This window comes from Rhineura floridana, chromosome 4, assembly GCF_030035675.1.
Source record: "Rhineura floridana isolate rRhiFlo1 chromosome 4, rRhiFlo1.hap2, whole genome shotgun sequence".
Classification (NCBI taxonomy): Eukaryota; Metazoa; Chordata; class Lepidosauria; order Squamata; family Rhineuridae; genus Rhineura; species Rhineura floridana.
The window spans coordinates 54,890,656-54,904,192 of record NC_084483.1 but is presented as its reverse complement, the minus strand read 5'-3'; positions in this window follow the sequence as shown (position 1 = coordinate 54,904,192).

The following is a 13,537-nucleotide window of genomic DNA, read 5'->3' as shown; positions in this document are numbered from 1 at the left end:
AGGGGCTCTGCCAGGTCCCAATGTATGAGTCAATCAGCATGAAAATGGAGTATGTTAGCCACTGAGAAGAGTCCTTTTCCTTTTGTGCTGATTGGAGCCAGTAAGAGTGAAAGGGGGTGAGTCAGCCACCAAGAAGACTCTTCTCAGGAGCTAACACAGAGGCTCCCCTTTCATGATGATTGGCTCTGAGGGACATCTGTTGTAGTGGAGTGTGGACTTGAGACAACAGGAAGAACAAGAGAGACGGGGGAAAGTGGAAAAGAGTACATCGCTGTGAGGGGGTGTGATGTTACAATCATGAAGGGACCCTGCACTTCTGAATTTGCCACTACACTACTGTTCCTGACCATTGGCCATGCTGGCTGGGGCTGAATGTAATTGGGAAGTTTGGGAAAGGCTGCTGTAAGGCTTATGATTATTCCTTTGCAGCTGCGGCCAGAACTGGCTTTCTAAAGCCGCAAGCAAAGGCATTTCACAGCCCTCTGTCTTGAGATTCTTTCAGTGCAGATGCTGGGATTAGAATGTGGGCCTTCTGTATGCCACTCATGTATTCTACAACCAAACTATGCTCTCTGCCAAGCGCTAAAGCTAAATGTAAAGAGACAAGCAAAAAAGAAGGAAAAAAAGAAGGGAAATCCAAAGAGCTTTCCTACGACCAGCAAAATGTCTCAAGGAAGTCTCACACATTCCTAGTCTCTCCATATTAGTAACCACTTTCCTGTTAGAAAAAGAGATGTGATTTACTTGTTTTGCTCTGATATTTGAGGGCTTTTCACGGCACTGAAAAGCTGAGCATAACATCATGTATTTCCCCTCTAATGACCTCAATAAAGCCATCAGCACCAAACAGGAGCTCATTCAACTCTCCAGAAATAATTTCTACATTATGTGGAATTTCTGACAGTAAGCTTTGGTTGATGGGAGGATAAGCTAAAATATAAAATCTTAGATATTTCCCCTTCTCTCAGTTTAATTTAGGCATAATTGTGAAAGGACAATGTTAAGCATGCCCTTTATTAGACAGTTTTCATCAGTCATCGATATGAAAGTATTGCCAGGCTCTGTGCCTGCTGAATCAAGTTTTCTGTCAGTGAAATATAATGCATACATTTGTTTGCAGTACAGACCATGCATCCATTTTATGTCAGACAATCAGCTACAAAATCTAAGGGGAAATAATACATTGTTTTAGAATCCATAAAATTGCAGTGTGCTTTATCCCTGCCTTAATGCCAAATTGACGCATCTAAACCCAGTGACGTTTCCATTAAAATAAAAATATGGTCTAATTTTCTGTTAGGTAAGCTGAGGTTATCTGTAAACTTATCTGCATAAGAGAATGACATTCGTTAAGGTGGCAGCCTTACGCACACTTACTCAAAAGCAAGCACTATTGACTTCAGTGGGACTGACTTATAAATAAACATGAAGGATCAGATTGCACATTTTCCTTCCATTTTAAATTTTAATTTTGATTGGGGAAAGGCAATAGCTCTGGGGTAGAGCATCTGCTTTGCATGCAGGTTATCCCTGATTCAATCTGCAGTGACATCTCCAGGTAGGGTTGGGAGAGATCCTTGTCGCTGCCAGACTGAACTAGATGGACCAATGGTCTGACTCTGTATAAGGCAGCTTCCTCTGCCCCCCCTCTCAAATTTAGAAAACTGAAAATTTAAAACTTTACTAGAGGGCATGTTAACCACATGTTTACAACATGCAAGATGTTAACAACATGCCCTAATGACTAATGTTTCTGTCTTGGGAAAGAATGATTCCAAGAACAGAACAATAGAATAGAGTGAAATGGAATAGAATAAGCAAGCAAATAAGGTTAAATGTTCAGAATTGTACTTTCAGTGGGCTGTTTGAGCCATCCAGATGTCAGGTTGTAGGGTTGTGCAGTTTCCCTCACAAAAGATTGTTGACTAGAAAGAATAGGGTCAGATTATGAAGACAGCAGTATTTGGCAAAGCTTTCTGTCAGAGAACCAGGAAAAATGTGGTAGACTTCACTGAAAGTTATTGTAAACACATATTTTCTTTATGATCCTTTGAGTTGCTTTAAGATGTCACAACATTCGAACTCTGATGCTTTTAAAATATATTTAAAATATGTTTGAAGAAAATCTCCTTGGCAGGAAATTAAGGATTTGCTGACAACAGGATTGCTATGAATTAGTGCTGGAATCCTCCTCTGCGGTGTTGTATGCACCCCAATCTCTGTGTGGTGAAAGACTTCCAGGGTTCAGCATTTACCCAGGGCTCAGTTTCCTTGGAATGCATGTGAATGGAGACTGTAGTGTCTTTATGATATGTGGTTTTATTTACGCATATATAGAGCCAGTGCAAATGATGGAAGGGTTCTCAGGCTTCTGGGGAGGCCTCCCAAAGCCCGGAGCTTTGGATTCATACAAAGAGCAAGGCATGCCTCTCTGTATCTTTCTACTCCCAGCTTCATCTCAGGCTAAAGTAAACACACACAGGCTACCTCTTGGCCTAAGGATGGGGGGCCTGTCCTCCTGAAGGAGCCAGTTGTTCCGATGGCAACACATGCTAGACGGACCCATTAACTTAACAAAGAAACTGGTGTGGCCAGTTTAGCAGGTTCCTCTACTACAAACTCCATCTTTACAGACAGAATTACAGGCTTTTGTTTTATCTTTTTCTATTTGCATTTCATTTACCTCTTACTTCACTCCCTTATATCCATTGAAGCAACAACAGTGGTTCCATGTGCTCAGCTCAGCTCCCAACTGATGATGCACCTTATTGTTTGCATGATGGTTTGTTTCTTGCCCAATAGTGGTAAAAGAGAATTCACATACTGGGAAGTGTGGCTTTAATTGCTATTGTTACCAGATTGCTGCCTGTGAAGGTAGACCAAACCATGTGTGTTTTCTCTCTGTTAATTATTACTCCTGGAATTGGGTTGGATGTCAGTGACTTTATAGCAGCCCACATGGTAGGCAGGAAAGCATAAAGAATATTCTTACTCATTTCTCAAAGCTCTCTGCAGTGAAGGGTCAAGTCTGTAAAGATGTTTGGAGCAGCCACATTAAAGCGGGGGGCTGGGCATTCCAGACAACGGGTTGTCAACCCTGCTTTGATATGGATATCTTTACAGAGGATCCCTAATAAAGTCTTACCAACAGCACAAGCCTAACAATATCTACTCAGAAGTAAGTCCTATTGAGTTCTACGGGGCTAAGTCCCTTAGTAGAGAGCCAGTGTGGTGTGGTGGTTAAGGTGCTGGACTACAACCTGGGAGACCAGAGTTCGAATTCCCACACAGTCATGAAGCTCACTGGGTGATCTTGGGCCAGTCACTGCCTCTCAGCCTCAGAGGGAGGCAATGGTAAACCACCTCTGAATACTGCTTACCATGAAAACCCTAATAATGGGGTCACCATAAGTCGGAATCGACTTGAAGTCAGTCCATTTCATTTTCAAGTCCCTTAGTAAGTGTGTTCAGAACTGCAGCTTTGGGGGGCATCCATCTTCAGTTCTGAGTGCTCCCATCTAACATCTCCACAACACTAGGCTCCCTTCTTCCTACAATGGCCTTCTGGTGACTGGCCTGGCCTGAGGCCACTCAAACCCTTCTTGCCAGGCTCCCTAAGTGGGTGATATGGAATGATCCCATCACTTTAGTTGGACCTAGGAACATCCTTTTTAGCTAAGATTTCTAACTTAATTTCCAATTTAAAAAAATTGTGTTTGATGCTTTATGTATCATGCTAGGGCCTGCCCCATGACATCACTAGGGCTTGCCCCTGAAATCTCAGAGTTTGGGATGTTTCTCACCTGGCAACCCTACTTGACATGGCTTAGGGCTTCAACATGTCTTAATCCGGCCCTGCTCCAGACCCATCCTCCTTTTTACCAGTAGGAGCAAATGTTTCATCATTACATGTTATTGCCCTCTTCGTGTATCCAGTCTTCTGACCCAGTTAGAATTCAAGCCTCTGATCCAGCCCTTTTGGATGTTCAGTATCCTTGTCTCTTTAGGAAGCATTGCTAGATTAGGAGAGAAACCCCCACCAGTATGGGGAAGTAGCAGGAGGAGCCCTAGGTTGAAAGAAAGCAGTGCTGAGCAACTCTGTAAAAGGAGCAGAGAGCAATCATGTAAATCCTTAGGATAGAGGTCCAGAAAATGCATGCATGTTGTGAATGTTACAAATAAATCTTTATTTCGACTAAGATTCTGACATCAATGTCACTGGTGAGAGCAAAAACTCAAGAAGAACTGCGGCAAATAAAACAACATAAAAATTACAAGAGTCAAAGAACGAGGGTCTGCTTTTCATAATTCAGAGACTGGCATTACTGTAGAGAGAGATGGTAACTGTGAAAACAGATCGCTCTCTTGGCATTTATTTATTTGTTTAGAGCATTTGTACCCTGCTTTTCAGCCAAAAAGGTTTAAATACAATTAGTATAGCCCCTGCCTATGGACTGATAATCTAAAAAGGCAGTCTCATAAGCATGGGAAGAGAAAAGAGGAAAAGTACCCCCAGGCACCAATTATTAAAATAGTAGCTCTTGTTATGCCAGCTGGAATGAAAACCCTGGAAAATCAGGGTTCTAAAATTCATGGGAAGCCTTCATGGACACAATAGGCTCCCTGCTGCAGACACTCATCTTCACAAGATGGAAGAGAAAAGGATGGGGTGTACTAATACGCTTGTTCTTGCTGTCCATCTTTACATATTTAATTGCCGCTTAAACATAATGCCTGAAGAGGGCTTGAGTTCCTGACCCATCCTTTTAGATTATTAAAATTGGAAGGCACAATTTCCAAAGGTTATATCTTAAATCCATATATGAACTAGCAGAAAACAATCAAAGGACGATGCTTAGGGAATGTGAATAAGAAGCATGCTTGTTGAGAAAAAGTGAAAGCAATTCTGTGTGTATTCCAGTTATATAGCACAGTATTCCAGTGTTGACAGGGATACATTTTATTATTAATATAAAATAATTTACATATTAACAAGAAAACTCACTTTTCAGAAATGAACTAATGGCAGGGATTCAAGCCAGATTCTGACGATGTATCATTCAGAAACACCAAAGCCTCTTTCGCAAAGAACAGTCAATGCTGATCAAGAGCCAACTTCTATGTCCAGGATTTGTTTTTGTTTTCTACCAGTTTTTTTCCTGTTTTCTCAAGCAATAAATTCACCTCATCTATGTAGGACAAACTCTTTCCCAGAAGCTCTACAATAATCTCTAGATAGCAAACAATATTCCCAGCCAAAAAGTCAACTTCAATTATAAGAGACAATAAGGCTTCATCTATTCAGTTCCAGAAAGCTCCAGGTCCCAACTTCTTGTACATCTTTTCTGATGGGCTTCTGATGGGTTTGAGCCAGAATGGAAGGCATTCAAACAAAGAAGTCATAAGCCTTTTATATCAAATGTGATATGAATGCATAGCAGAAGGATATAAATCCATAACCAAAGACCACATGAGATCCCCAGCAGTCTATCCATAGCTGTGCTAGCAGCTATAGCAGAAGCATTTTTGTTTACTTAGGAAAAATGTGCAGTTTCAAGTTTCTTGACCATCTTTAGCTGTCAGTCCTTCTTATCAACAGATGGTCAATAATACATGCTTATAAATATCCTATCATGCAGATACCCTGAGCTAAACCTGCAAAAAGAAAGAATGTGAAATGTTTAAAATCAGTTAGTAAATTCTGTTGAACAGGGACAAAGATACAAGCTTCATATTTCTGGCTAAAGTATGTTGTGCTCTGGCAAAGCAACCACTGATTATTATTTTTAATAAGAAGGGATAACAGCATATTCAGATACACATTGTTCCACAAGCTGTACTGATGGGTTGTGGCTGCACAGAGGGAACTATTGAGGGCATCCACAAACATTAAGTCCTGAGGGGGGGAAATGGGATCAGTCCTTGACTTCAGCACTGAAAACACATAAGAAGGTATAACATTTTGGATCTAAACTGGACCCTCAGAAAAGGCTGAGGCAGAAGGAATTATGTTGAAAGCTTTGTTTGTACACATTTCAGCACTATGCAATAACATTAGAAACCACAGAATAAAATGTCAAGTAGAGAACAAGATATAAACTCAGGAGACCTCAGAACGGAGGTTTTGATTCACCACAGGCCTGTAATGAAATAGCCACAGCAGAGCACACAGCAGAAGACAGGATGGGTGGGTGATGGGGAGCTGGTAGCAATAAATGTATACTTGCTAAATTAGCAAATGCCTAATTGCTCTACTTAACCAAACACTCAGGAAAAATGGGATTTATTGGTATATTCAAATTATTACCCACATCATTCTACAAATGTTTGGAACAAATTCTAGCACCACAAGCCAATTCAGCCTTGGTAAGGATGCAGCATTGCAATTCAGGGAAAGAAGAAGTACAATGTATGTATAGTATGTATAGTATGTACATGTATAGTATGTATGTATAGTATGGCTCTATAGCCAATTGGATGCTTGGATGCCCTGCCCACATCCACCAGGAACCATGCATTCATAACTGGGTGGGCTCTGTTTTATAGAATTCTGTTCTACTTGAGGCCAGACGGGCCCACTCCCCTTTAAACCTCCAATGCTTACTGGAGACTTTTTTTTTTTAGCATTTTAACTAAATTCATATTTTATAGTTTTAACTTTGGGGGGCATTGAGTTACTTGTACATCTCTTAGACAATTGGGTTGGTAGGGGCTCGACCTGGGAAGGAAAGTGTTATTTGTTTCTAACTGACAAGAGCCAGTGTAGTGTAGTGTTCAAATCCCAACTCAGCCATAAAGCTCACTTGGGCCAGGCACCGTCTCTCAGCCTAACCTACTTTGCAGGGTTGTTGTGGGGACAAAATGAGGAGGAAATGAAGCAGGTATGCCACCTTGAGCTTCTTGAAGGAAAGATGGGATGTAAATGTGATAATAAATTCTGTCATCTTTCGAAGACACACCTGTTTCCATATGCATCCCCATGATCTCTCAATCTGAGCCTCCTGTTTTAATTGCTGTATTGTTTTAATGCTATTGTTTTATTGTCTATTTTAATTATGGATGTTTATATTTTAATGGATGTTTATATTTTAATGGATGCCAGTTAGCTACCTTGCTAAGCTCAAGATGCTGATACTGGTATACAAAGCCCTGTGCAGTTGGGGACTGGGAAAATATAGCTTCATCCCTTACATACCCAACCAGTCACAGCGCTCTGTTAGGGGACATCCTGCAGATACCATGGAAATCCCAGAAACTGGACCTGTAGTGTGGAGGCACCTGCTCTTTGAGCAGGAGAAAGTTGCACTAAAGTGCTGACAAATTTTCATGAGGGTTTTTCTTTAAAAACATTTGCAAACCGATGCAGAAATGTCGAGAAATGAATTTATGACTGTAAAAAAAAAATAGAAACTAAGAGCAACCAAAATTGACAAGATTCCATCCAAATAACTATCTAAGGCAGACAAACATTTAACCTTCTAAAAAGATATTGACAGTTCTCTTGCCAACATGGGCCTTGACAGATCAGAGGTACACCTTACAATGAGGCTCCTGTTTTTATTTCTGGATCAGTCCAGTCATACATTCCAGCAAGCATTATGACAACAATCAGGTTAATTACAGGTGTGTTCCACTGAAATCATGAGCTGCTTCATCCAGCAGTGCACAGTGTGGGAAGAAGAGTATGTCATAACAAAATCTTCCTGCAAAGATTCTGTCAAACTCCACATCCCCCTCTCTGTATATCACTGAACAAGACAATGCTGTTTGGATGCTGTCTTTGTAGATCACACTGTCATCAACAGATTTTATTTTATTGTAAAAGATTATTTTAAGGAAATGGAAAAGAAATTGGACTGTGGGTGACATGTTGAAGACAAAGCAGTGCCATGTTTGGACTATATTTATTCATGTAAAAACCCTTCTCATGTGAACTCCCAGCACATGCAAGGGGAGGCTCTGTAACCATTTCTAGCTGCGGTGTATGAAGGCTGTGCTTGTACTGGGGTGATTTCTGATTTTCTGAAAATCGATAATAGAGGGGTGTTGTTGGAAACAAATCATGACTAGTGGGTGGTGTCATGAACCTGGATATGTTCATGAGTTATTAAAATTATATGTAACATCATGGCTCAGTGCAAAGAACTCTGGGAGTGTCATCTTGTTAGAGAAACAGGCCTCGGAAAGGAAAAAATGTTAAGTTTCGATTCCCAGATGAAGACAGTTAAGGGAGGCTCAAGCAGAGGCACCTGGTTATCTATACTAATTAGTAAGAGCCTGGCACTCAAGGCCATCCGTGTCTGAGAAGATTGAAAACCTGTTGGGAGGGGGGCCTGGAAGGCGTGAAAAAGTGCAGAAACATCTAGAAAGGGATTACATCAGAAGACTCCTGATTGGTTAATTAATTTTGGACCGTTGGGATTCTTTTTCCTTAAGTATAGGGTCTGAGACCCATAGCCTTTGTTCCCTCAGGAAGGTTCTGAAAGGTTCCTTCTGACTGGTGCCTATGGGAGGCAACCTAAGCAGGGTTCCATCTTTTGCAACTGATGCTATTCTCTCTTAGGAGAGACGAAACTTCATCCAACTACCTCCTATGTAAGTAGATAGGCTAGCTAGGTTGTTATTTTTTTGTTGTGTGTATGAATTCTCTTATGTATACCTAAACCCCATGTTTGGGTGAAAGGTTTTGACAAACTGATTGCTGCTATATTTTAATCTGCACTTATATTTTGAATAAAGCTACTTCTATTTAACCTGGTGTTTTCATTGAGGGTAAGGGTGGTTCTGAATTCAGCACCTTGATCATTCAGCTACACATTTACCAAAAGGGAAAAAGGAGTTAAGCCTAATTCTATTTTGTGGGGTTTTACCAGAGGTTTCTTGACAAGGAGTGTAAATTTGGCTCTTGTCTTTTAGGACCTTGGTTTATCTATTTTCTGGGCTCAGAGTTCCCCTAGCTCTGAGTGGAACCAGTGACAGGGGTGGTGGCAGCCTACTTTCTACCTTGCAGGGTTGGTGTTAGTTCGCACAGCCTTAGCAAGGAGGAATTTGATATTTGGTTTCCAGAACAATTACCCTAAGGGTGGGAATTGGGTCTGAAGCATGATCTTCTCGCGCCTTGATGGCTGGGAAGCATGACAGGTGGCAGCAGAGTCTCCAAGGAAGCTGTAGGAACTTTTCTATCAGTGTAGCTATGTTAGCTGCTGGGTTATTGTTGCTGCTGCTGGGATTCTTTCTTTCTTTCTTTCTTTCTTTCTTTCTTTCTTTCTTTCTTTCTTTCTTTCTTTCTTTCTTTCTTTCTTTCTTTCTTTCTTTCTTTTCTTTCTTTTTCTTTCTTTCTTTCTTTCTTTCTATCCTACCTTTCCTCCAAGGAGCTCAAGGTGGTGTACATGTTTCTCCTCTCTCTCAATTTAATCCTCACAACAACTCTGTGAGGTAGGTTAGGCTGAGAGATAGTGACTGGCCCAAGGTCACCCTGCGCGCTTCCTGGCTGAGTGGGGATTTGAACTCTGGTCTCCCAGGTTGCTAGTCCAACACTCTAACCGCTATTACACCAATACTTGCCCTGGCATAGCAGCCACTGGTTCTAAGACAGGAGTTCTTAACCTGGGGTCCATTAATGGGCTTCAAGCGGTCCTTGAACTGGGCATAAACAAATCCATTTCCAATGCAATAAAATTTATTTATTTATTTATGAGGGTTCATAACTTTCATGAGATTCTCAAAGCAATCCATGACCCAAGAAAGGTTAGCACTGACCTAAAGTTGTAAATTTCTCAGATTGCATCTGAAGACCATCACCCAACTAATTGTTAATATTCCTGGATTGTCAGGCATCCTAGGTACCTTCCTAATTTTACCTCATTCTTTAAATGTATATATGTCCCTTGAAAACCATGGATACAAAAGTACGTTAATTGATAATGTGATTTAGTAATGATTTATCCTGCCAATTCCTTACTGAAGACCTTTTGACCCCCTTCTTCCTTTTGTCTCAGTTTGCTCTATTTTAGGCAGCTATTCCCTCCATTGTCACAACTCTGCTACCCCTCACCCCTGCATGTGTGACAGACTCAATGGATTGCTCCTGTATGATTTTTTGGCATACCATCTTATGTTCAGAGGCACCTTCAGAACTCCATTATCTCTTTTAAATTTCCATCGTCCTTGTCCATGAAAAAGTAAAGATGCATGTATATGTGAGGTCACCATGTCGGCAATGAGAATTTTAATTAAATCAACTCCTTGGGTCACTCTTACTTAGGGTCTACATGGTGTAAGCAAAGAATAAATCACAACACCCCCATTAAAAAATATAAGCAAACCAGAACCTATGAATAAGGTTATCTAGAGAAAGCATGTAGTCATAAGTAAAAGACGCTGAACCTGAAATAAAATCCCTTTCAAGGGCAAATGCATCATTACGTCTGATGACACAACACTCATTTACGAGAATAATGGGAGACCTTCAGAATGGACTCACTTCAAACAAATAATTTGAGGCCCAGTTGAAATTGGTCCTCAAAATTATTTATTTAAATTCAGCCCCATTCCTCCCTAAGGCCCTACTGCACATCCAATGGTGTTACTGGGAGCACGAGGATGAAACAGCTCCCCAACCCAGCCCAGTTGTAGTCTCACTGCTCCAGCTCTCACCAGTACTTCCTTTTCCTTTTGCCACACCAGTGTCCAGGAGTTCCCAATGTTCATGAAAACTCAATTTCCCATACACCCTGGCAGACCTGGATGCTGCCACTGCAGTGTCTAGAGCCTTGCATGAGCCTTTCTGATTTCCAGAGAAGCAGCAAGCATGTTTTAAATCAGAAACCAACAGGGTTCTGGGTCCCATTTGTAATGAGTTTGGGCTGGGAGCAAAGAGAGCCACAAGCTCAGTCCTGCCTGCAGATTGGTGTGGGTCCTTATGGCCCAAGGTGTCCATGCCTCCTGTTCCAGTTCTTTTCATCCTCCCCTCAGGATGGAGGGACAGAGCCTGAATAAGCTGCTGCCCCATGGCCTCTTCCACCAGGCAATGGGATATTGCCTCAGAGACTTCTGCAATGCTGCAAGCCCCTTCCAGACAAGCTCCCATTTCCAGCTTCAGCATGTGGAAGAGTGACTCTTACATACTGCTTTTCGTCTCATCAGTGCTAAGGAATCAGAAGAAATTCTTATGCTGAAATAACTTTACCTCCAGGTGGTTGTAACTTCTTAAATTATCTGAAAGATAATATCTGAAAGACTGCCTCCTCCCATACAGACCCTCTTGGGTACTGAAATCAGCAGACGGGTCCCTTTTGGTAGTCCCTCCCCTTTGAAAGCTCGGGGAGGTGGTGACCCATGAGAGGGCATTCTCTGTGGTGGCCCCTCCCCACCGAGGTACATCTGGCAACTTTGCTGTACAGTTTTAGGTAAAGGCTGAAGACACACCTTTTTACCCTAGCCTTTGACACTTGAGACATGTATTTTTAGGATTCACCCTGTCTTGGGATTTTAGGTTATTTTTTATTTTTTTTAATGTTGTATTTTAAAATTGTTGTAACCCGTTCTAGGACCTTTGGGTTAAGGGTGGGTAACTGATGATGATTATGATTTCAGCTTTGAAAAATGAGGAATAAGAAGGCATGTTATTATAGTATGTAATATGCCAGTCAACAGTTCAAGACCATAATAGTTTAATGGAGAATTCCACAGTTAAGAACAACATGAATAGGTCATGTTCCCAGGGATTCCACAACAGGTTAAGTATATCTCCCAAGTACATTTCAAGAAGAGGCCATGTAATGCTTGCTTTTCCACCTTTCCACTTACCCTCTGGGACTTTCCGGTGAATAAATCTAATAATGATGCTGCTGCTATTTTTCTTACCAAAAAGATCTTGCCAGCAGGCAAGGGACATCACAAGGATCCATATGTGTCTCTGATTCTGTTCAAAACTTTGCTAATAAACTAGATTTTAACACGTTTCTAGAACCCAGCATCACATTAAACTTCATGAGTAACATCAGAAAATCCTTGCAACCAGTTAATAAACGTGCCTCCTCCTATATATGCTGTTGTGATGTTCTCAAACATTGCTACCTGATACTCTTCTAAAGATAGAATTTTGTCAATGTGAACCTTAGTGGATTTCTCTCATTAGAATGTGTGGAAATACATTTTTATTGCATGTACAGTCCAATCCTATAGATGTGAAACCCAATTCTATGCATCTTTGCTCATAAGTGTCTTACTTCATTTAATGGAACTCCCACACAAATTTGCAGAGGATTGCAGCCTTGCATGCAGAAGGTCCCAGCTTCAACCCTGGCATCTCCAGGTAGAGTTGGGAGAGACTCTTGCCTGAAACCCTGCACAGCAGCTGCTAGACAGTGCAGGCAATACTGAACTAGATGGACCAATGGTCTGATTCAATATAAGGCAGCTTCCTGTGTTCCTATGTAACAGTAGACCTACACAATTTATGACCCATCAATAAAATACAGCCTACTAGTTATGTCTGGTGTCCCATTAGAGACTCCAAGGGTTCCCTCAGTAGTCCTTTCCCAGCACCTCATATACAAAAGGTGTTCCCTGTCCATCAGACAACCATTCATGCATGGAATATTTTCTTTTCCTAAATCTGAACAATTATTGGTCTTAGACTGTATTTATAATAAATAAAAAACCATATGCATGTTTTTATGTAATAAACGTGCACAATATATTTTGCACCTCTTGGTGATTTTGCTTTCTGCCAGAATCTCTCTCTCTCTCTCTCTCTTTTAGTTCAGATTTTAATCTGGAACGTGTTGTTGGAGTTTAATAGCAGCCATAAATGCATGTCATGTTCTTCATTCTTAAACATATTTTAACCATGATTGCTTCACTTACTATTATTTGGGTTAACTTTTTAGGTTAAATTGCATATGTCACCTTGATCTAGAGATCTACAGAATCAGCAGAAGGTTGAGCATGGGGACATATGGAGTATGTTATGCATGGTTTTATCACATTCTGTAATACAGGGGTTGGATTGGGACATATATTTAAGTTCTTTCAGAATTGTAAAATACTATGGATCAGTGTTGTAGGAACTCTCTAGTGCTACAGTATCAATTTTTGTGCCAAGAAAATAAAAAATATGCTAAGAAAGGTAATTTCTATTTCTGTATAACCATACTTCATGAAATGGACCTGTCATCTATTAAATATAGGATAAAGAACTTTTCAGTATCTACGACTGATTTAAGATTACACTATTTTTGACATCCTCTGTACCTGCTGATATTGGACATGTTTCTAGAAAGTTTTTATGAAATGGAAATGGATTACCTTAGTCGATTCCGACTTATGGCAACCCTATGAATGGGGTTTTCTTGGTAAGCGGTACTCAGAGGAGGGTTATCATTGCCTTCCTCTGAGGCTGAGAGGCAGTGACTGGCCCAAGGTCACCCAGTGAGCTTCATGGCTATGTGGGGATTTGAACCCTGGTCTCCTAGGTTGTAGTACATTTTTTGCAACCCTGATTGTTCAAAATAGTTCATCAGGCAAGTGACTC